This window comes from Panthera onca, chromosome E2, assembly GCF_046562875.1.
Source record: "Panthera onca isolate mPanOnc1 chromosome E2, mPanOnc1 haplotype 2, whole genome shotgun sequence".
In the NCBI taxonomy this organism is placed as follows: domain Eukaryota; kingdom Metazoa; phylum Chordata; class Mammalia; order Carnivora; family Felidae; genus Panthera; species Panthera onca.
Window position 1 is genome coordinate 21913744 of NC_138353.1, and position 24708 is coordinate 21938451.

At 50.7% G+C, this 24708-nt stretch overlaps 1 long non-coding RNA gene across 1 annotated transcript in view; it reads right to left on the minus strand.

Moving 5' to 3' along the window:
- The window catches only part of LOC144614575 (uncharacterized), a 120349-nt gene extending 95692 nt beyond the window's left edge, over window positions 1-24657 (minus strand). The window contains exon 1 of the long non-coding RNA XR_013552410.2: window positions 20702-24657. This is a non-coding gene — a long non-coding RNA (uncharacterized LOC144614575). The remainder of the gene's footprint in view (window positions 1-20701) is intronic.
- Between the last annotated feature and the right edge of the window lie 51 nt (window positions 24658-24708).

The window sequence follows — 24708 nt, forward strand, 5'->3', positions numbered from 1 at the left end:
CCTCCCACCCTGGGGCACGTGCTCTAGCCCCCAGCTTCTCCCCAGTCTGCTTCTCTGGTCTCTGAGTTCTGACTTCCTCGGGACCACAAAACAAGAAAAGAGAAGGAAGACTAGCCCCCCTCTCCGCACCCCCACCGGCTCCTCCTTTAACAGAGTTCTAACGCGGACATTTCCCTCCAATTACACTCTGGATCTGCTCCGCCCACCTCTGTCTCTCAGGAGGCACACGCTCCGGGGTTTCCCTTTTGTTTTGTTTCCTTTTTCCCTATTGGTCTTCGTGTCCCGCCGGGCAGGGGAAGGAAGGGAGGAGAGACTGAGAGTGTACATCCAGAAATAACTTAAGTGTTAAAAAAAAATAAAATAAACACATAAAACAAGAAAACAAAAGCAGAAGTAGGTAGAGTTTGATGGGCTGGACTCATTCCAGAGATACCTGCGGATCCCTGCCCCTCCCGGCCCTCCCCATCTCCTTATCCCGTCGATTGCACCTGTACCCCTCTTTCCTCTCACAACACCCCCTTGGGGCTTTCCGGAGCCTCCATCACCGGCGTCTTCAGCTTTGCTCACCCGGCCGCTCTGTTCCAGGCTGGCACAGGGCCGACCCTCCACCCGATGATCGTCTCACCCCCCAAGGCACTAAAACCACAGCCGAGCTTCCCAGGCTCCTGCTCGGTTCTCACAAAGCCGCAGCCTCTCTATCACCCTGGCCTGTGCCGCGTGCCTGGCAGCGACCATCTGTCTCGTCAATCTCATTACTGCAGAATCCATCAAACTCTCTTCCACACCAACCATGATGGCTAGGGACGTTGTCTTCAACTGTCAGCCCCACCCAGTTCTTCCCAAGAGGCCTGCCCTCTCCATTAAGTTATTCTTTTATTCTCTCATTTAAGGAAGAGGTAGGAAGAGCCCATTATGTGTCAGGCGCTGTCCCGGGCACAGGGGATGAGTGACCTAGACGGACACCGTCCCTGCCATCCAGGGACTCTTACTGTACATGACGTAAGAGTTAGTCCGGAGAAAAAGCAGAGTTTTTGAAAATCCAATCCCCCAGCGTTTCCCAGCTCGAAGTGTGTGCATCCATTCACCCACGGGGCCAGCGTGCGCCGGGCTGAAAGAACCCGACCCTTGGAGCAGGGGATCCTCAGTTGAGGGGGAGAAGGCCGGAAAGGACAGTCACTGACTGACCAGACCACGCTACTGTTCATCATTACAAGCCAGTTTAGTTAGTTGGTGAAAAGGTTGTTGTTTTCTCGTGGGGGAGAAGGGCTGTGGGGTGCTCAGGAGGGAAGTTCCTTATTCCTCACTCTAGCATCCTGCTTGGGATACCTCCTAATCATGGCGATTATCTGGAGGGGGGGAAAAAAAAAGAAAGAACGAGAAAACAAAACCCCAGATACCCTCAGTTTTTTCAGCCCTTGTGTGGATCCCACGAGGGCTCAGGAGAATGTGGTTTCTGAGCAGGGTCTCTGCTCTCACCCACGTCCACACAGGCCCCCTCTGGAGCCCAGGGCGCTCCTTCTCCCAACATGCAATAAAAAGCCAGAGCACAGGCAATTTCCTTTCAAATTAAGAAATACAAATATTTCCGGCGTGAAGAGAACCCGAGTAGCAACTCAGAAAGTATGCGGTTAAGTCCCTCTTATCAATTTACAATATAAAAACATCTCATGCATATAAGAGTGAATTTTGGTAGCGGCGGCCTCCCAACCATTCCTGGGTGTTTTTCTGCACCCAGGTTAGTACATATTTACACGTCGAATGCACACAGGATTATGCCGGAGCCAAATACTGAAAGAAAACATGCGGTAAATGGTTGCTTTAATAAGTCCTGTTCCATTGAAAGGAAATAAAACCTGAGTATTAATGAGATATAATTATATATTTAAAATCTTTTCCCTTGTGCAGTATATAGGATTAATGCCAGTAAACTCACAAACTGCAACATTCTACCCCATTACATCTGCAATGATTAGAGATAGTTTGAACATCTGGCATATAATCTGTGATAGAAAACAGCATTCTGCACTTTAATGGACGTCTGGAGGCTACACATATCTGATTTTATTTCTTTCTGTTAACTCTTTCGTGGGAGAGGAAGATTTGGTGACCAGGATGCCTCTTTCTTCCCCTCCCGCTAGACCAGCCCCCACAGTGCTGGGCTTCCTGGCCGCTTGGGACTGGCTCTTCACGTTTTTCCACAGGGGGCTCAAAATGGAAGCCACCAGATCTGTCAAAAGGTATTTACACTCCCCACAACTGAGCAGCATTACTATTCGGATTCGCAAACCTTTAAGAACTTCTCCCAGTGAAAACCGGGACAATTTCCTCATTATCGGGGAAATCAAAAACACAAAAGTAAAGCAGTATCCACAGTTTCATTGATATTTCAAAGGTATTCCTCACGCCGTCCCTCACGTTGGTTCCCTTTAATAATCGTGCACGCGGTAACTTGCCCGTCGAGGCTGAGGATTCCAATATTTGTACATTTTTGATGCCTCTTAAGTGTGAGTAGGTAAGAATGTCTTTGACTGGCACAGGCTTTCATTGAAAAAATTAGATGATTTTTCTGCTTCGCGTTGGGTGTGTTTAGCCCCAAGCTAAACAAGGAAGGTTTTAGCCCTACTGCGTTTCTGTAGGGAAAAGAAAGATCCTTTGGTGAGATGGCAGAGAGTGACAGCATTAGCTTTTGCTGTATTTATTCAAACACTACCTAATGCCAACACCCAAGCAAACTTAGAAATTGAACCGTATGGCCAAGAATGAGGAGCGATTGAAGGGCAGCCCCAGCTAATTCGGGGTGGCCGCAGAGAGGCCGGGGCGTTTGCGAGAGAGCCTGTGTCCTGAGTGGTCCCCAGGCCCGGGCTGGCGTGAGAACATGCATGGAAATGTTCCAGTGGTGAGTAGATTTGGGGGTGAAATAATCATTTTCATGCCTCGAATTTAATGGCTGGTGCTGAATGTTGTAATAAAGGCCATAGTTACTGCTCATAACTACCGGTGTAATAAGGCGAGATCCTGGGCCTTCAGACCCTTCCAGCAATAATTCATGTGGGAATTAAGAAGCCTTAATGAGTCGAATGTGTCACTTGGGACCTCAGAAATATAGTCCTTCGTTAAGGAGAAAGCAGAAAGGACTCGCCAGAATGGAAATCATGCGGAGAGGTATTGAAGGCCACAGATACAGACTTTTCTCTTCCCTGGTTTCTCGGACTCGGTGACCTCTGCTCTTGGCTCCTTGTTTGCCTTCTATCCTAGACGTTAAGCTCCTTGAGGGCAGATTCTTGGGACTTCCCTCTGGCAGAGCCATGAGCCTCAACCAGGGGCAATACTTGCCATCGCCTCTCCCCCAGGGGATATATGACAGTGTCCGGAGACACGTTTGATTGTCACGACTGGGGGTGCTACCCGCATCTGATGGGTAGAGGCTGAGGCTGCCGCCACAATGCACGGGACAAAGAGTTACCAGGCCTGTGAGGGCAAGGGTGCCGCTGTGTAAGCCTCCTACCGAATGATTACTTCTGGTTCTCAAGGGCAGATTCTGTCTCTGGACTCCTTGGGGACAACAGACGCCACAGCCAGCCTGAAGGTACTAAGCTGAAGTACGTTCCCCACCCTGGCCCGTGATGGGTCCACCACATTGATTTGGGGGCAGCGGAATTTCAGATCCAGCAGCCTTCGTTAACTTGCTCTTAAATAGTTGGGAAAGAGAAATTCAGATAAGGAGCAGACAGACCTTACCTTGCTCAGTCTGTGCACAAAGGATTTGCTGAGCACGAGCTCTGTGCACGGACACCATGGGGCACCATTTTTAGAACCTTTTAAGACAAGCAGCGTTCAAGTGTCCCAGCCTAACCCTGGGGACGCCAGCAGTGCCACGCTGGTCGCAAATGGTCGCCGGTCCTTCAGCAAAGCAGGGTCAGCAGGACACCCACTTGTCCCCACTTTGTAGCCTTTAGCGCCAGTTGCTGAACACATTCAGATTTAATGAAAGGTTTTCGTTGAAAACAATCCTAGATTTCTGATTTTTTTTTTTCCTGTTTAAAATCTAGCTGGCGTTCGGATCCTAAAACCTTTACGGCCGTAGCGTTGGTGCCGCAGAACCAAATAAAAAGGTCCTCCGTCCCCACTTCTCGCCCTTAATGTAATCCAGATGTCAAGTTAACATCAGCCCCAGCCCCAACCTCGTGACTTGGGGCAGGTCCAGAATCATTGCCGAGGAGCCTTGGGGCTCAGGACTTCCGGCTTCAGCCACGTTCGGGAGCTCCTCGTGTCTCTTTATTTCCCTCTGCCTTTTACAGTCAGCCAAGCCCTGTTCCTCTGAAACTCCCTTTCACCTCCACGCAGAGCATCGCTTCCTGGAGGTCGCTTGGGCAGAGAGCTTCACTAATGGGGCAGGAGTGATCAGCTTGGGGGGAGGAGGCAGTGGGGAGCACGGGGCTTATAGCATTGCACATAGCAGATAATTTAACACACAGTAATAGATTTCTCTCTTCCTTTCCACAAACTTGGACTTCGCATTTTCTCTTAGCACCAGGATGCCCCTCTCTCCTGATTTTATTGCTACTCCAGCAACTCCAATAAATAGGTCCTAGCACTTTGTTACACCAAGCAGGCCGGCAGCCTCTCCCTCTGACCCCAGACTCAGTGCCAGCCCCCCACTGCCCACCATTGGCCAGTGTGCGGGCTCGCTCTTAAGCTCAGCAGCTGCACTGGTCCCCAGGCCACCTTCTCCAAATTTGAGCCTGGGGAACAAAGCACAGTTGTTTCCCCGCTGATGTGAATTGTGTCACCTACCCCTACAGACACCTATCTTTAGAAGGCAGAAATGACCTCAGTCACTTCTACTTCTAAACGATTTTCCTCTATTATATGGAAGTGTGGTTGGTAAGGCGTAAGCTGACCTCCGCCCTCCCTGAAACTGGGTCAGGCGACATCATACTGTCTGTTCTCCTCAACTAAGTATCTTTTTTTTTTCCTTCCTCGCAAAGGTGGTTACTCTATTGGTGATTAGTGTGTGTTTGATTATTTGATTGATGTATGTCTTTTCCACCAGGCTGTCAGTTTCAGGAGGGCAGAGACAATGCCACATTTTTGCTGACCCCCTGGCACAGTGCCTAACCACATACTACTCAGTACTACGTGTGTGAAGGAGGGTGGATGTTTCAAGGGACCAGGTCACGTCATTGCCTTTCATCTTCTCTACAACCTTGGGGTATGTGTGTGTGTGTGTGTGTGTGTGTGTGTGTGTGTGAGTGTGTGTCCACAGGACCTGGGAAACATGATGCACTCTTGTCTGTTACTGTCCCCTAGACGCAGTGACCTTGTGCATATCCACAAGCTGCGGATAGAATAGGTAACCCCGTATCTGGGTCCCCACACACTAGCTGATCTGGAATCAGGAATTTTTTATTGAAATCCAGGAGACTTCCCCTCTGGAGACTCACTTCCTTTTCTGGGCTCCCCTCTGCCCCCATCCGATGTCTCAAGTTCTCCTCTACCCACCTCCCCCCCCCAAGCTCCCAACCCCAAGGGGCTGGTCTCCAGGGCAGAAAGGCACTTCAAAAGCTCAAAGGCCCTAAAGATAAGGACACATAGTTGGAACACTGCATGGAAAGAGTGTCTTTGGTAGTGTATGGCCCGTGGTGGCTACTCTTGGCATACCTCTGTGTCACCAGCTACCACTGTTTTGACCTTGTCCAAATGGAAGGCTTGCTCCAAGGGCCATGTCTGCTCTCTTCATCAGGGGAGAGGGACTTTTTGCTTTGCCCTTTCCAGCAATGCCTTTTCCCCAACCTCTCCTCCTGCTACTTTCTTCCAACTCACCATCTGGGTCCAGAGGCACAAGCCTTGACATTGAGCATATGTAGAACCAGCCTCACTGTGCTCTCTCCAAGGGCAGTCAGCGACATACCAAAGTACAAAGGCCTCTTCCTTCTCCAGCTCTCAAAAAACAGTATCTGCAGTTTATTTCATCCATCGACTCATTCAAAACCAAAGTAGTTAGGGAGCCCCTCCTCTGTGCCAGGCCTTAGGCTGTGGGGCAAACACAGAGCGAGGTGTTATCAGTCCCTTGGAAGGAAAGAACATCCACACTGCTGACATTACCAAAGAGAGAGGATAAATGTCCGAGAGGGAAGTGACAGAGACCCCGGAGTACATTCTGGCTGTGATCCAGAAAGGCTCCCTGTAGGAGACTGCCCTGTTGTGGTCCTCAAGGTCTTATAGGATTGAAAGCAGAAGGAAGCAAGCCAGGCCAAGCAAGCCAGCTTCATCCGTTCATCAGACCTGTCACACCTTGACTTTGAGATTTACCCAGATGATAAAGCCCTTTCTAGAGACCATCCTTTGTTTCCAACTAAACTATGGGATTTTTCTATTTCATTCAACGATCTTGAGCAAATGAGAGCTAGTTCTTCCAAGGGTCTGGGAAGTGCTGGAAATGCTAGAGTGGCCCAGAAAGAGAGGCCGGCAGGGTCAGGTCAGGGTGAAGATGCTCTGGGGGGGGGGGGCCGGGGCTGTGGTGTGGATGGAGGCCAGGTCAGAAACGAGGCCAGGGCTAGGAGCTTGGATTGAGCCCTGTGAGGAACATGCCTGAAGGCTGATATATGCAGACTCGCACCTTCTCCTCCGTGACACTCATCCAGGAGTTTCAGAGACAGGACAAACGTCAGGCTTTTGGAAGCATCACTGTTTCCAAGTGGCTCCAGGTCTGGAGAGGAGCAAAAGGGCTCCCTTGTGTTGATCACTGCAGCTAGATTTCTATTGAAAAATTACTTTATTGGTTTTTATTTTATACCTACTCTATTTCCAAAGGGATCTTGAGGCAGCTTCTCATAAAAATTGGTATATCTATTTACACAGGCTGGTTAAAATACAGATAAATTTTAAAGCTCAGCAGCCAGATAAGGAGTGGGAAAGCTAATGACCCAGTGAGCCAACATCCACCGCCCCCTCCACCTCCCTGGCCTTTCTGGGATTGGCCCTTGTGACTTTTCCAAGACCTCATCTCTAGTGGACCCATCCCCTGTGTAGAGGAGCTGGGCAGGAAACACTCTCCCGATTTTATAATTTTATAACAGAGCCACCGGAGAAGTTAAGTAACATCAAGCAGAGCTGGGGCAAGTGCCCAGACCTGATTCTCTTCATTCCTTCTCCTTCCTCCTGAGAGTGATGGTGGCCAGACACAGAAGGGGTCTTCGAGCTTCAGTTGTGGCTCCCGGCACAGACATCCCAAAATGACTACACCTAATTTGAAGCAAGCCTGTTGGGGAGGAAGTGGGCACTTGCCTCTTCCAAGCAAGGGCTATCGGAGTTCTTAATTTAATTGCAACGACATACCTTCGTGCACGTGACAAATGGAGCCGGAGGAGGTGGTGGGCACAGTGCTCGCACTTCCTCCACAGGCACCGAGTTGGGCACGGCTGGCCCTTTAAGAGCTATCTCCTTCCCTCTGATCTGTATTACAGGTTTGTGGGTGGGACGCAGCTCTCTCTCCTAGACTGTCTGTTCATCTTCCCTGGGTGTCTCCGCAACGGTCACTGGAAGTGCCACATATGGCCTGCCACAATCTGTTATGAGAATAACAGAGGATCCGACGTGCGATCGTGAAAAGTATATTTTGCTCTCCCCCTGGTCTAGTACAGGGTGAGCGAGCACAGTGTGGGAGGGGCTGTGCTATTTTGCTTCTTAGGTCCAGTTCAGCTGTCAGTCTATCCACACAACAGACAGACAAGCCGATGTCTGCAGAGGGCCAGGCAGATTGAGAACAAACACCTGGCTTTAAACGTGTATCTTTCTAGTTCACTTATGAATCATCCCATGGAGACTTAGGTCCATAAGGCTGGTGCCCAGTAGACGGGGGTCCCAGGCACAGTGAGGGAGCAGGACACGCTTTTGGGGCTGCATGAATTCAGTGCCCACTTATCATCAGAAGAATCCCAGAAGAAACAGAAATGAACATTTGTGCATTTTTTTCTTGTACTGAAATTATCTTTTTTTTCCCCTTCTTCTTCTAGAGAAACACAGCACTCCCACACCTTAAGGGAGGGAGCCAGAGACGGAGTGGTATGTAATGCAAATCCATTCTAAGAAGGTTGTGGGGGCCATCTGGTGTCCAATGCAGACAGGGCCGGCTGCGGGAAGACCGGGGAGGACAAGGGACAGGGTGAGAGAGGGGTGCGGGGTAAGAGGTGGGCTCCTTCTTGTCCACATCAAGAAACAGCCCATCAGGAGGGTAAGAAGGGGAGGGGGGATCACCTTCTGTTGTGGGAAGGAGATCAAAGCAGGAAAGATAATGTCTCCGCAAGTAAAGGGTGAACTGATAGCTTTGCTGCTGAAGGCAGCCTGGGGGAGGCATAGGCTCAGGCCGCTGGATGCCGTGGGAGACTTAATGACCGGCTGGGTGGGCTCCTTCAAAGAAACAGCAAATCCTTAGATGAGCTGTTCGGGCTTCGGGCACGTATAGACACTCACACTTCCTGCGAGTTATCCCTCTACAAGATGTAGTCCCCATCACCAGCTTTCTACGTGGAGCTGAAATAATTCATCAAATATTTGGAATGTGTAATTAAATATCTAATGCCAATTAGCAAATTACTAATGAAATAATCAGGGGCTTTTATGGTTTCTAGTTCAGCTCGAATTTTAATTCTAAGTGGTTATTGATTCTAAATAGAGTAGAATCTGAGTTACAAAACATTAGGTATAAGGATACGAAATGCAGAGTGAAAAAAAGGTTGCAGGGCTGTGGTTGGGGAACGCTGCTGGGTGCTGATCACCACCGTGTCCCTGCAGCATGGGCGGGAAGCCAGTGGAGGCCACGCGGTGCCCTCTGTCCAGCATCAGTCGAGGAATCAGAGGAGACCCGCGGAGGTTCACCTTGGAGCGCCCTGGGGCCCGCAGGGCACGTTTCCCACCACAGTGCTACCGGTCACAGCTGTGTGATTACAGACCAGAGAGACGTAGGACACCTTACCGTGCTCCCCCAAGACCCTGCTCCCAGAGGCCCTGGGAGGTGGGCAAGGGCGGCTGGAATGTGGAATGTTCCAGGCTGCCTTGCTCCTTCAGGTTGGGAGGTCACAGCCGCAGTCTTGGGAATTTTCGCGTGTGCAAGAGCAGGCTGCAAAGCACTTTCGCGGGACTATAGGTTTGGACTGGGTGCGTGGTGTGCAGGGATGCACGCTCACCAACGGCGGGTGAGGTGCTCATTAGCCATGGGGAACGGGGGCACAGGTTTAACTATGGGCTACAGAGTAAGCGGTTACTTCGGGGGCTGAGATGCAAATGAATATTCTCTGCAGGGTTGTTGAAAGAAGTGTGAGCTGAGCCACTGATGAAGACAACTTTTTTTTTTTTTTCCAAATGCCATTCTCCTTTGTATGGAAAATAAGGTGCTAATCACACACTGACTTTGAATATGGAAGCAGGTTTCTTACTGTATGTTCTTGACAGATTTTTAGAGAAGCTAAAGTTACTAGAAGGCAGGAAAAATAATGTAACTCCACTTTTCTAAGAAATATTTTTCTACCAATCTTATTCCCCTCATTCCATATCTAATAAGCTACGTTATCGCCCTTACAAATAATCACCATCGCTGTCACCCTTAATTATGTGCCTTATGCAGAGTCTCTCGCAGGAACTTGGTCGCCCACGCCAGGTCCAGGTCCTGTCGTCTTCACAAACAGCCCTTCGGGATATACTATCGTCCTCCTCCTCCTCCTCCTCCTCCTCCCCCTCGCCCCTCCTCCTCATCTCCATTTCGCAGACCAGGAAATTGAGGCTCAGAGACTTCCAACAACTTGACTAAGTTTGTGCAGATACTAAGTGCCAGAGTCAGGCTTCCACCCAAACATATCTGTTGCCAACACTGTGACATTTACCATGCTGTCACTTGCAATAGTAGATGATCCCTGAAAACAAACCAGCCAACAGTGTGGGGACAGCCTTGCCCGGGATTCACACACAGCCTCATTCATGGGCAGGTGTTCAGGCAGTATCAGGACAGGGAGTCGAGAGGTCATGTCTTGGGGCACTTTGGAAGGTGCAGAAATGCCAAAGGAAGGGAGGGGGCTGAAGCAGAAGCCAAGCCTGTTCCGGCGGCCCTCCGGGCTGCCCTTCGTGACTGACGCAGGCCGGTACCCGTGCCCACTCCCACCCGAGCCAGGCCAGAGAGGAAGACCTGGCTGCCCTTTCCCAGCCCCCTGCAGCACCTGGGAGCAAGAGAGAAGCTGTGCCACGTACAGCTCGGGAGTGATTTAAACACTCCTCCAGCTCAAAGGGGAATCTTGGATTTCATTAATTAATACATCAATAGAAGCCAATGGAGAAAAACATGTCTTGTTATCTGGCTTCTCAGATGCTAGACATGGGCTCATTAGCCTTAAGCATATCAGCCCGATAACACTATTTATTCCATACAGAATAATGATCTACTTTAGGGGAATGCCGCAGTGAACCGAAAGGCCGAGTCCTTCCATTACCACCGCTCACCCGCACAGGCCTGCGCGTTATCGCCATCCGCCATAAGGATGGCCGGCACATGGCCCGTGGCTCTCACGACAGCCCCGCAGAGATGAGCCCACGGGACCCGCCCAAGGTCGCACACCGATTCGGAAGCACGGCTGGGATGCAAGTTCGGGTCTGTCCAACGAAAGAATCTGAGTTGCTTCCGTGGTTCCATGCAGATTCGCACGTGAACTCCCACCCAGTAGAGAAAAGAAGCCAACCCAGTAGAGAAGAGAAGCCAACACGGTAAAGGAAAGGAAGCAGCAGGCACTGAACCCGCCTGTACTTAACCACTGACCGATGTCTAATAAAGATAAGCAAGTTAACAGATTGTGCCATTGTTATTTCCGATTTAAATAACACATTCTGTTTAATGGCAGTGTCCTCAGAAGGGGCCATTAGAATTCCAATGCCGTCCTAAACCAGTGGGGGGAGGGGGGAACCAATACGAAAAAATAAGCATCAGGCATTATTTGCTTAGGCTCACACAAGGCTCTCTGAGCTGCTAAGGGCCGCTGGTAAAGAAAGCAGCCATCAGTTAAATGATGACCCTATTAGTGGTAAGAGGGTTCTCTGAACCATGCTGATCCATGGGTCGGGGGCAGGTTGGGGGCTTACTGCCCCGTATCACCAAGTCTGCAGTTCTGGGATTGTAAATGAGGGACCCCACCTGCAAGGCAGGAGACCTCTAGGAAGATCTGTTTCCCTATTGTTTGCAACTTCATCCTTCTGCACTTTCTGGTCTTAGAAACCCCCAAAGAGCCACCAATCCACCCCACTACACAGACCACAGGTTCAGCCAGCCATCATTGGATCAATCGGTCAACCTCACAGCAAGCCCTTCGTGATCTCCCCTCCCATTCTGGACACCCCAGGATGCACGGGAAGAGTGATTCAAGAGCCTGGTCCCTGGTCCTTTCAGTGGAGGGAGCCCAGGCCAACGTGTGGTCAAGCCACGCGACTTGGATCAGAAAGGCCATGGAAGCTCAGAGGAAGAGGGACCGCTGAGGTCTGCAGGAGCCATGGAGGGCTTCCAGGGGAAGAAGGGTCTAAGCTGAGTCCTGAAGCGCTGCTACAGAGAACAGTGTGGACGGGCCAGAGCTTCCAGGGACACCGAACTGGGGGCGTGCAAACAGATAAAGCTGGTGGACCCAAGGGAGCAGAGGCTGGGTACCAGGGTGACCGGTCAGAGGAACCCGCAAAGGGGTTCAGCTGCCACACAATGGGCAGCGAGGAACCGTCTCTAGAGTGCCCGCCATGACCATACACTCCATCCCCTGCCAAATGGCCTCGTTTGAGACAAGGATGGAAAAGACAGTCTAGAAACGGGGTTCATTTCCATCTTGCTCCTGTGTCAGCGAGTGGAACTGGTCCATGCAGGCCACCAGGAATCACTGGGCGTGCTAGAATCACTGGGTGTGCTAAGAACTGCCCAGTAAATTACAAAAGCAAAACCCCAAAAGTACTGCTTCCCCTCTCACAGTGACAGCCCGAGGAGAAGGCCAGGACGCTTAATCGCAATGCTGTGTGGCCACGCACTGCCCACAACAGGCCCTTCGTGCTCCGGATGACGAAAAGAGCCCAAACAAAGGGGACCTCCCCGTGGGCGGCAGCTGGGGGCGGGGGAAGCTTTGGCTACAGGAGTCATTAAAAATAATATTTTCCCAAATTAATAAAATGCAACAGTCCACACTCAAGACCAACAGCTTGTAAAATTGGATTTCTAAAAGATGAAGGGGAGAGGAGACCCACACTGGTCAGGACCAGCAAACAGAATTCAGGGAGGAAGGACAAGCTGATCGGGCCCAGGAGGCATTAACGGTGTCTGTCAGGCTGACATCCACGCAGCCGCTCTGGGGATGGCAAGTCCTAAATCCCACCAACCACAAGGCAGCGGGTAGAGTGAAGCGTGGGGGTCCCTGCTGCTCTCTCCTCCTTGGCCCCTTCTACTGGAGAGTGGTAGATAAAGCCTGAGGCCTTACGTCAGGGGAAATCACAGTAAAGTCACTGTACTTTGTTTTTCTGAGATGACATTCCTTAAAAACGTTGATTTATTTCTTTATCTCCTCCCAGAGACCCAGCTTCCGCACAAGAGGGAGCCCCGGTGAATACCTATTACAGAGAAGGCTCTTGAAACACATCTGAAGGTTGCACTAAGGAATGCATGGACAAGGTCAGGGTCCTCATTCCTGTGCCCAAACTGGTGTCCCCTGGGAGCCTAAGACACCAGACACAGCCCCTCCTCGGTGCACACCAGGGACAGTAGGTGCTCAGCAAACATCCCTCTAACAAGTGCATGCGATCACAAACAGCAGCTCTACAGAGCCATCCTCGAGCCCAAGGTGCATGCACAGTGTTGTCCCGTCAGGGGTCCTGGGGTCAGAGCCATGGCTCTGTTCCTCTGAGGACCATGAGCCTTGCCCCCATCCATGAGCTTTTGTTACCGGCCTCTAAAAACTAAACCACTTAGGCCTGGTGCTGTTCAAACTGCAGGATTTTATTCGAGGAGTAACTGTTGAAGGAGCGTTCGATTTTCTACCTTAACAGGTGGGTTGGGGGTTTCCGGAGACGGGCCGGATTGGAGCACCGGAGTCTGCCGTGTGTCGGCCGGAGGCCAGGACTTGCTCCCACCCGGCTGTGCGACTTGGTGTAGGGGATGCGCTTCTTCAAACGACAGCGGCCGTGACACGGACGACCCCCACACTAGCAGCCTGCCACGCTGACCTTCTGCTCCACTGACCCCGACACTGACCGTATCTCCCATTGCCAAATTTCGAGAGAGAGCGCACTCCCTTCCTGTCCCGCTTCTACTCAGCCGGTCCCTGCCCGCCTGGTGCAGCCGTGGCCTGTGACTCCGCTTCCCTGCTGGCTTCATAGACACCACCTAGCGGTCTCCTGGGAAGCTCTGGAGCCCGAGGACACCCCCAGCTCTCTCCTCCCTGGCTCCGCGGCCCAGCTTCCCCCCATCGGGGTCTTATTTCTGCACCCGCCCCCGCCATCGGCCAAAGTCTCTCTCCAGGCTCCACGCCCGGTGAATTCCCCGGGATTCTCTTCCCCACCCCATCCAATGGTCTTAGGTCGGCAAGCGGACTCCAGATCTCCAAGGGCAGGGACGTTTCCTCTCTCCTGCGTCCCTCAGTGCCAGGCACAGACGATGCATGCAGTAGACACTTGGTGCATATACACAGTGACTGAAATCATTCCGGGGATGCAAAGTGACTGAGCCCGCCGCAGGAAGGGAAGGCCATGTTCCTGCTGCAAATGATGACCCATTTGCTTCCAGAAAGGACTGCTCTGCACGCAGCTGCAGAGGTGGAGGCCGTGCGCTCTGAGCCCCCCTCCCAGCCAGGCTGCGGCGAGTGGGCTCGGCTGCACGAGTTTAGAATGTTCCCAAGACTCCTGCGGAGAGAGACTCCGTCCTGGCCCGGGTCTATTCTTAGCAGTGCTCACAGCCGGTCCCGGGAGAAGGCTGGCTGTTCCGCAGCGTCTGGCTTTCTCCGTCCAATCTTCGGTGGAGCCTTCTGTTTCCGCCTTCAGGTACATGATGCGTTCCTGTCCTCGTATCAAAATGGGTGGGGGGTGGGAAGGAGCCATCTGGAAGAGGCGCCGAATCCTCTCCTCGTTCGGCCCCGCTCTCCATATTCCCCTCTCCCATCTCAGTTATCTGGGCCTCCGTGTTATTTTTGCAAGACTCTGCTCCAAACACGTATGGTCTCACTGCAGTGTGGAGGACACCTGTCTTTCTCCCTCCCTCCAGCACGGATGGCTGGACTTTCCTGGGACTCCAGGTGGAAGCGTGCTCCGGGAACCCGGCTGAGTGCCGGTCCCCGACTATACTCACATCTTTGGGACAAAGGCCTCGTGGTCCCCGTGGCGGTGCAGAGACAAGACCACCAAGACGCGGTCCTCTCTACCTGAGTCTGTGCTGTAGGAAGGCCCCGCACAGCCTTCCCCTCCACCAGCCTGGCCCCAGAGCAGCCCAGAGAAGACTGTGGGGTGTGCAGAGCTCATTCTCAGACCCCTCTCGTCTTTCCGCCATTCCACACACGCACCCATTCCTGTGTGCCTTCATTCATTCAACATTCATTCATGTATTTATTTAGCTCCAGTCTTGGCCTGGGTTCCTCCCCAGAGGAAGGTGAGACAAGAATGTGGGTGCAGGTAGTTCATTTAGGAGATGACCCCCAGGAAGCACAGATGAGGGGAGGGGGTGGGAGGCAAGGATGGGAGAAAAGCCAGAACTGGATGCCCCAATGGGCCACTGGGACTCAGTCCTGGGAGGGCCCTTTGAGGACTGCAGAGGTCACCAGTGTCTGGGCATGTATTCACTTGACTCCCTTCTTTCATCGATTGAAGGCTGTCCCAGGGTGTGGGCAGCGGGGGATGGGGGAGGGGGCATGAAATCCCCAGCACATCCAGGCTTCCCTGCCGCTGGGCATGTTCCTATGGTTCTTTATACAAGAAGCTGTCAGTGGCTGGGAACTGTCCGCCACAGTTGCAGAGGGACTCGGAGGTGGGCTAAGGGGACCTGGAGCAGGGCATTGACAACATGAGCTGCGGCCCCGCGGTGCGCCTTTTGTGGACATTGACTGGATGCACACTGGTGCCAGGCGCCTTGCTAATGCTATGAGGTATACACCATTCTGGCTCTGAACAAGCTTGCCATCTAAGAGCCAATTATATTTTTGATGGTTTGAGTGGTTTCTTTCCAGAAACCTAAAATGGGAGATGGTGTGGTTGTGTTGAACAAAAATTCAGGAAGTCCAGATTTTAAACTTGGTTTATTTATACAGACAGAACCAGGAAGCATACATGAGGCTTCCGTTACGGGTCACCACGAATCCAGGAACGAACCAGCCGGGCCACTGCCCTCAAATGACCCAGGGCAGCCGCGGTGGAGACAAGCAGAACCTGCCAGGACACACTGTGGTCAGTCCTGAACTCTTGTCCCAGAGCCTTGTGTTTTGGGAGCACGGACAGAAACTAATTGTCCCAGAGGTGGACAGGGAAGGCTTAACGGAGGAGATGATACACTCAATTTATACCATTGGTGGACAGTAATCATCAACCGCTTCAAAAGATTCCCTCTGTGGGCTACAATTTTCATTCCCATTCGAAAGTCCTCCTGGAGTGTAGCATGATTTATTTCCTTACCAGCCAGCCTAACTTCTTTCAGTAACAGACTCCGTCAGTCCCCTCCTGATCTACATGACAATGAAAAATACTGGGAAAACACACTGGGGCCATTCTATGAGCACCTGCCTATAGATTTATTTTTTTAATACTTTTTTTTTATTTTTTATTTTTTTAAATTTACATCCCAATTAGTTAGCATATAGTGCAACAATGATTTCAGGAGTAGATTCTTTAGTGCCCCTGACCCATTTAGCCCATCCCCCCCTCCCAAGCCCCTCCAGTAACCCTCAGTTTGTTCTCCATGTTTATGAGTCTCTTCTGTTTTGTCCCCTTCCCTGTTTTTGTATTATTTTTGTTTCCCTTCCCTTATGTTCATCTGTTTTGTCTCTTAAAGTCCTCATACGAGGGAAGTCCTATGATTTTTGTCTTTCTCTGACGGACTCATTTCACTTAGCGTAACACCCTCCAGTTCCATCCACATAGTTTGCAAATGGCAAGATTGCATTCTTTTTGATTGCCGAGTAATACTCCATTATATATATGCACCACATTTTCTTTATCCATTCATCCATCGATAGACATTTGGTATAAGCACCTGCCTATAGAAGCCTCATCCCGCAACCCCTCATCCCATCTTTGGGCTTGGACCCTCCTGGTCCATTTGCTGGTTGAAAAACGCCCTCAGAAACCTTTGGGGCACATTGACCCTCTCTCCTGGAACCTCCTTCCCCACCGTCCCTCTGCCTCTCACATCCAGATCCTATTTTTCCTTCAAGGCCCCATCACCTCACCTCACCATGCTTTCCCTGGAAATGGTTGCTCTCTCTAAGTTCTATCCCCACTGCTCTTATGCTCAATCACATTGACTCTGGTGTGTGTGACGGAATCACTGAGGGTGGCATCCCAGATACAGATGGACAGACGATCAAGGGGCTACCTGTGGAAGGAGACTTGCCCCAGAACTCAGTAGAGCACACTGCCTGTATCACTTGAAGCTTTGTGATGTGGGTCTTTCCTAAGGTCACCAAGCATTTGCAGGTCTCCTGAGAGCAGAGTTCACGTCTGGCTCAGAGTTGTCCGGCCAACACCCAGCACATGCCCTAGAACCAATGCACGCTCATCATTACACGTTGAGTGAATAAAAGCTTCTTTCCAGATATGAGACAACTGGTCTACATAAAGCACTGTCACTATGCTTTGCCTGACCATAGAGGTCATGGTTACACATCCTGGAATCAATGAATGCTTTCATCTGGGATTACAAACCTCTTCAGTAATTACAAAGCCACAACAACAATCTTGAGATATCGCTCTATAAATATGACTTAGATAGCCCTTAGATATCACACGTGTGTTTATTTTCCATGTCCGGGGGACCACAACCCTGAGCTTCTCTTCTCTTGAATGGGTATGCTGGGCACAGCGTTCCCTAAGATTTCTTCCTGCGCTAACGTGCAACGAGTGTAAATGTAAAATGTTGTTTGTTGAGGACCTGAACTGGAACATTAGTCCTGCCGCCCAACATTTTCAAGGAAGACAAAATATTTTAAATGCCTGGTGCCATATAGCAGCATTCCTCACCTCCCTCCAGGGGGGCAGACAATGAATGGAAGGCAGGGTGCAGGTCAGACCGTCGTCATTGCTAACAAATGCTCTCACACTGCCCCACCGGTCCCCTGGCTCCTGTCTCCGCCTGGCCAGACGTGGAAACCTTCCATTCTTTCCTCAGGTTAGGAGGACCTAAGTGCTGGGGGAATTGGTCTTTGGAGAGGGGAATGATTCACGCCCCAGTAGAGCAGGCTCCCAGCCACCTGCTCCCAACACCCCCTGGGCCCTGGGGGCACAGAGGCATGACCTAGAGGGGCTCAAGTCTCCCTGGGCGGATCTATTACATGCATTAAAATAATTTACGCTCGGCCCTATAAAGCGTTTAATTCCTGGTGCCATCATCCATTCCAGAAGCGTTCCTCTTCATCGTGAATTATTTTTGAAGTATTTATGTGGACCTCACCGAAAATCACCCCAGTCAGCAAACTGAGAAATGGAAAGGCATTAAGAAGAGGCGTTGACCCCAGGGTCACAGGCATGAGTGTGGCCAGGGTCAACAGGGCGGGAGAGGGATCTAGGGTGGCCGCAGCAGATGCTGACCAGGCTGCCGGGCTCTGTCCTCCCCACCCGCGCCTTGGCACAGGCAGGGCCCGCCTATTTTTTCATACTAATGGTTGTGATAATGACCGATGTGTGTCTCATGTCCATTGGCAAAACACCTCCCCACGATCTCATGCGTGCCTCACGGATGGCAGGTGTCAGCAGCCTCTTTTACAGATGAGGCAACTGAGGCTCAGGGCAACAAAAGGCATGTGCCCGGGTTAGCAGGGTTGGACTTGAATCCAAGTTTCCTGACAGCTGCTACCCACTTGACAGCTGTGAGCTCTTTTGTAGAGCTTGGGGAGCTGGTCTCAGATGAACCCAATGCATGGGGATATCAGAACAGTTTTGTCCCTGAGGTGGACTGCGGACCCCTCCCGCGCACCCACAGACCTGTACCCACACTATAAGCAGGGAGGACCACACCCAGTTGTCAAGGGTGCGCGGTTCTCTGCCTTTGAGGCAGTCAATATTCTTCTTTGTCTGGGGACCTCATTTCTGGAGATTGCTGAGGGAACATTTGCAACAGCTAACAAAATTTCCACAATACTCTAGTGATTAGTATTTATTTGAGGCCTTTTATTTGAGGTCTTACTCTACACCAGGCACTGTCTCTGATCTCATGGAAATTATATTCCAGTAAGGAAGGCAGACCAGAAGCACGTAAACCAAGGGGGAAGCAAGGTATTTTTAGAGAGTAATTAATAACTGCCACAAGGAAGGTAGACACAGGATAGCAGACTGTGGCATGGCACGAGGCTCAGGGAAACACAGATGGAGTGGTGACAGAAAGCTTCTATGAGGGACATCTGAGTTGGAACCCAACAAGGTGAAGGTGCCCAGGACAGAAAGGGCAAGAGAGAAGAGCAAATGTAAAGGCCCTGGGACAGGAATAGGTTTGGCAACTCTAAAGCACAAAAAAATTAAAAACAAAAATAATTCTGGCTAGAGAGGGGGGGCGTTGAGGAGAAGTGAGGGGTGGAGTTCGAGAGACTGGCAAGATCAGATCATTTAGGGCCTTGAAGGCCATGGTAAGGAGAATGGATTTTATTCTAATGTAAGGGAAGCCACTAGAAGGTGTTAAGCATTGTGGTGCCAGGAACTGATTGGTTGAAGAAAAAGCTCGGGGCACCTGGGTGCCTCAGTCGGTTGAGCGTCCGGCTTCGGCTCAGGTCATGATCTCACAGTTTGTGAGTTCGAGCCCCGCGTCGGGCTCTGTGCTGATGGCTCAGAGCCTGGAGCCCGCTTCGGATTCTGTGTCTCCCTCTCTCTCTGCCCCTCCCCTGCTCCTGCTCTCTCTCTCTGTCAAAAATACATAAACATCAAAAAAATTTAAAAATAAAAAATTTAAATTAAAAAAAAGCTGATAAAGGTTGGTTGTTCCTCAGAAATTTAAACACAGAATTACCCAGTGACCCAGCAATTCCACGCCTAGGTATACATCCCAAATAATTGAAAGCAGGCCCCCAAATAGGCACGGTGCTATTATTTGAGACAGCCAAGAGGCAAAAGCAACCCAAATGTCCATCAACGGATGAATGGAAAAACAAGCTGTGGTGTAAACAATATATACAAGGGAATATTATTCAGTCATGGAAAAGAAAGACATACGCGATGCTAAGTGGAAGGAGTCAGACGCCAAAGGTCACAGATTGTGCGATTCCATTTAAATGCAATATCCAGAATTGGCAAATCCAGGGAGACAAAGAGCATATTGGTGGTGGCAGAGTCTGGGATGGGGGGGGGGGGGGGGTTGGATACAGCAGGACTGCTTACGCGGTATGGCTTTTCTTCCAGGGTAAGGAACGTGTTTCCGAACGTAACACGGTGAAGGTACTAAAGCCACCAAACTGTACAGTTAAAAAAGGTTAATTTTATGTTATGTAAATTTCACCTCAAGAAACGCAAAACATTAAAAAACAAAAACAAAAAAAGCTGATATTTCTGGGCACGTGGTTCTTCCATATCTTTCCAGACCAATGTCCTAGCCCATAAAGCCCTGCAGGCGCCTGTTCTACCACCTCCAGACGGAGCTTTGAACACCACACTGGCGACAACCTGCACCTAGGACCTTCCTTCGATAAGGCTGGTGGGGACCCGCAGGCACCCAGTGACCCCTCACTAGAGATATTCGGCGCTAAGAGTCTCTCTGACCACTGCTCTAGAAGAGGGGCTCCCCACCCCGCTTGCCAACAAAGCCCCTTGTTTGTCTGACTCGGTGGGGGCTGGGGGTGAGGGGTAAGGGATTGGGCAGGGACCCTCTGCCGTCCTCCGCTGTGTGCACAGCACCTGGGGCTCAGGCACGAACAAGGGACGGGCTCCCCCGCCCCGCGGCACCCCCACTTCACCCCCAGGGCTGCTGGGGCCCAATTTCTGACAACAGCAATGATCCAGGGAGGAAATGGTTAGCGATTTGAGAGGAAAATAGAGTTTAAGTGTCAATAATTTTTAAAAAATGAGGCATTGATCCTTGTCCGCGGTAATGGGGTTCTCAGCGGGCGGGCGCCGCGCGGAATCCCCGCGCCCTCCTCGGTGCCCAACTCCACGGAGAGCGCCTCTCCGCATGTGTCCCCTACCTCTCGGGAAGAGCAGCCCTGGGGACCAGCGGGCTCCGGGCCGCGCCTTGGGGCGGGGACCCTCTCCCCCCTCCGGCCAACAACGTTGTCTTCTGCGGCGATCGCCTGGGGCGGGGGGAGGGGGGCACGGGGCTGGCTCAGAGGCCGGGTGCAGGGGTCCGCGCGGAGGAAACCCGCCCCCCCCCCCCCGCGGCGACACGAAGGCCCGGGGCGCCCCCGCCTGGCGCCGCGCCCGGCTCAGTGCCCGCCGGGCGCACCAATCCAGGCGCGCCGCCCAGTGACCCTGCGGTCCGCCAGTCCCCCAGAGGACGGAAACAAACATTGAAATGAAGCCCTACCCAGCGGAGAGCGTCCACGTTGGGCTGGTTTGCTGTTTGGGGGTTCCCGAGGCTCCCCCAGCTCGGGCAGGAGAGAAGCACAGTTGGGTGCCGGTCCAGGGCTCCCCTCCTGGGCTCCCTGCACCCCGGGGAGAGGGCCCTCTGGGACCCGCAGTTACTTTTATTGATTTTCTGGGCATCTGACAGCCAAAAATGGAGGCGTGGTGCGCAGTAGAAAGAGGCCAGGCGATGCAGAAAACGCAAGAAAAGCGAACCCCCGGAACAAAGGAGCGCGCCCAATTTAGACATTCCTACATCGGTTTGGAATTCTTCCTGCCCTTGGAAAATCTATTTCTTTGAAGTTGAACCTTTTGACCAAAGCTGTCGGTTTCTTCCAGGCCATTTGACTGAACCTGCCACCAAAAATCACTTTGTAAACAAAGAAAAAGGCAGGGGCTGACCCAAGGTATGATGAACAATTGGGGGGGGGGGGGGGGGGGGGCTTGTGGTTTTACTTTCTCAGTGTGCATCCTTGATTTAAAAAAATGTGACCTCTAACCCTCAACTTTGCTATCCCTCCCTCTCCCACTGTCTGCCTTTTCTGGGAGCAGCCAGGAGGTTGACATATTTTAGACAAATCACAGCAGCCAACTTCCTGTCCGGCCCCATTTCTACTGGCAAAGACTGCCTCCACCTCTCCGGGGTTCAGGTAACCGGATTGATGGAGCCTCCTTCACCGCGAACTTCTCATAACCCAATGCATAAATAATCACATGTTTTATAAATAGCTGTGGACAAGAGGCTGTAAAACAAGGAAGATATATTTGTGCCTTTATGTCCTAGAAATATTTCCTAAAAGGACTGTTTTATTTGGTGTGGGTTGAATGTGGGCGTGTGTATACATAACAATCCCCAAAGTTTTCCCCTGCCCCCCTGCAGGTCAGACCAGCACTGTAGTTAGCAAATTGATAAGGTTCCATGGGCAAGCTTTATTCGTTCTGACACGAGCCTATGACACTTTATAAAAAGAAGTAATCCAGAACAATCTCTAGGTAATTAACACCTAGATAAACAAACATAAATTTCTATATTGCATTTATTTGGACTACCACTCAAATATGCGTGAACCATGCTTTTTTAATTAAAAGATAAATCTATGTGACACTTAGCCTCAAACTTAATTATTCAGCATAGTATAATAAAAAATAGAGCCCATTAAATGTGTCTTGCACTGTATTTCTGTATTAACAGCAAAACAGTTCGGTCTGGGATCATTTAAATTTTCCCCCTCCTCTTTGCCTGTGGTTTCCCTGTTCACAGAAGCCCTTCTTCTCCCCTCCCAGCCTCCCTCCCTCCCTCTCTCTGTCTCTCTCTTTTCTCTTAGCACCAACAGGTGAAGAGAGTAAAACTCCACACAAGCCCCTAACATGCGATGCTCAGCTGGGCGACATTTTTAATATTGCATTACACTCTGAAATTTTTTCCTTCCCCATGGAAACATACCTCTAGTTCGGTGAAACGTGCCCAGCCCTTCTATCTTGAAAAGAAGATCACAATATTTAACACTAATTTCCTTGGGATTGTGCTTACAATACACCAGGTGAGGTTTTCATAATATACTGTTACAATACAGATGTTAAACAGAGAGGGGAAGGAAGTGTGCAAATCCCAAACTACAAGAGACAGCAGGGTTATCTTTATAAAAGTTTCAGCACAAAATAGTACCTTAACACTGACTCTCAGCATCTCAGCAGCTTCTGGCTGCCAGGAAAAGAAATTCACGCGTGAGCCGTTCCCCATCCGGTCGGAAGTAGGAACAAACATTGCTTCAGTCCCTCAGCAAGAATAGATAAAGTGATGACCATGTGCCAGGTGCCGTGTGAAGTGCTTCGTGTGCCCTGTCCCCTTTCGTCCTCACAGCAAAGGGGGCTGTGTCAGGGACGCCTTGGACCCAAGTCTCAGCCCCTGGGCTCCCCCAGATGGGCCTTGCCCTGGCCTCCCGGGTGGCCGGCAGCAACAGTGGGCTGAGACCCAGGGTGAGCAATCATTCGGGTTTGTCCGGCACTGCCCTGGCTTTTACCACTGAAAGCCCCACGTCCTGGGAAAATCAGGATGTTTGCCCCCCTACGTAGAATCCTCCGACAGATGGAACAGCTGCCAGCACCGGTGTGGCCAAGCTCGTCCGCACAGGGATGAGGTACAAAGACCCCGAACTGGATACAGGAGACTCCCATCCACTCCTTCCCAGGGAACTGAGGCCTCCGGGCGTGAGCGGTAACTGCCAGTTCTCTCCGATCCTGTCAATCTGTTGAAGTCATTTGCATCCCTCGACATCGACTCTTCTCTTGGCTGCAGAATGCGCTGTGTTTCAACGTGAAGTGGGTTCCTAGCCGTTGTCGCTTTTAATAACAGTCCTCCAAACCTGGCCGTGCCTGGCCTGCTCTCTGCATGTGTACTATCTCATTTAATGGCACAGACAGCCTTTTGTTATGGACACCGCTTTCCACTTTATAGATAAAGAAGCAAATTTGGGGCATGGGGATGATCTGCCAGGATCACACAGCCACTGAGAGGCGGAGACAGGAGATCAGAGCCCTCACCATGCCCAGCCGGCCCTTTGCACATGCTGTTCCTGTACCCAGCTCACTCTCCCTCACGTCTCCGGTCACTGTCACTGCTAAGGAAGTCTTCCCTGACGTGAGAAATCCACGTTATTTCTGAATCTCGTCTTCCGGGTATTTTAGGTTTACCTCTGCGATTATCAGACTGAAGTCTGTTTTCTCCACAGACAGTGATCTATGGGCCTGATCCCTGACTTGCTGGTGTCTCTCCAGCTCCTGGCCCGATGCCTGGCACACAGTAGGTCCCTTGTAAGCTTTACTGAACAAGCGAGTGGAACAGCATCAAATCCCAGGACCAGTTCTTTTCCTGCTACACCCCACACTTTCCCCAGACGCTTCCCAATACTCTGAAAACGTCAAGGAAGTTATTAACGCCATGATTTTTTTCTTTAATGAGGAAACTGGAAAACAGAGTAGAAGACATCCGTCCAGGACCTTATTGTCTGAAGCAGGTGGGTGTGGAAGAACCCTGACCATCAGAGCCTTTCCCCAAACATGGGGGCTTCAGCATACAGTGTTTCATAGGTGTGAAATCAATCCCAAGTTTATCCCTAACTCACTACACCACAGCAGCACAACACCGAAAATTTACAAAACGTAACCATGATCTCCCCTACTTTATTGCGTTCAATTTCACTGTTTCACAGATACCACCGATGAACCCAGGACTGTTAAATCGTTCAAGATCAAGCAGCCAGTAAGTAGTAGAGTTAGGGCTCAAATTTAAGTCTGTACACCCCTTGTTTTGTAATTGTCTGCAAGAAGACAGTCGTCTATGACTGTTGAGGGCCCAAAACATTTTGATGGAAATCTGTATTGATGCTTCTCAGAAAGGCCGCCTTCTGGCTTTATTTTTATTTTATAACAGCTTTATTGAGATGTAATTCACATATCATAAAATTTACCCTTTAAAAGTGTACAACTCAGTGGTGTTTTAGTTTATTCAGGCTTGGTCAACCCTCATTGCGGCCTAATTTTAGGACATTTTTATCACTCCAAAAAGAAACCTTGAACTCGTGAGCAGTCACTCCCCATTCTCCCCTCCCCCAGCCCGTCAACCTGTCCTGAAGCCCTATTCTGGACATTCTAGACGTTTCCTCTAAATGGGATCATATAACATGTGGTCTTTTATAACTGGCTTCTTTCGCCCAACATCCTGTTTTCAAAGTCTGTCCATGTTTTAGTCTGCATCCGTGCTCTATTCCTTTTCATGGCAGAATAACATTCCATTCTACAGATAAACCACATTTCATTCATCTTTATTATACAGGTCTTGAAAACACATTTTGAGCCAACCTGTAAAAACTGCGAGACTTAATGTAAAATCCAGGTATCCGGTGTCTCTAGAAAACTCAGAAGCCCTGATGCCACATTCCTCATGGTGATGACAAGCAGTTGCTAAGGGTC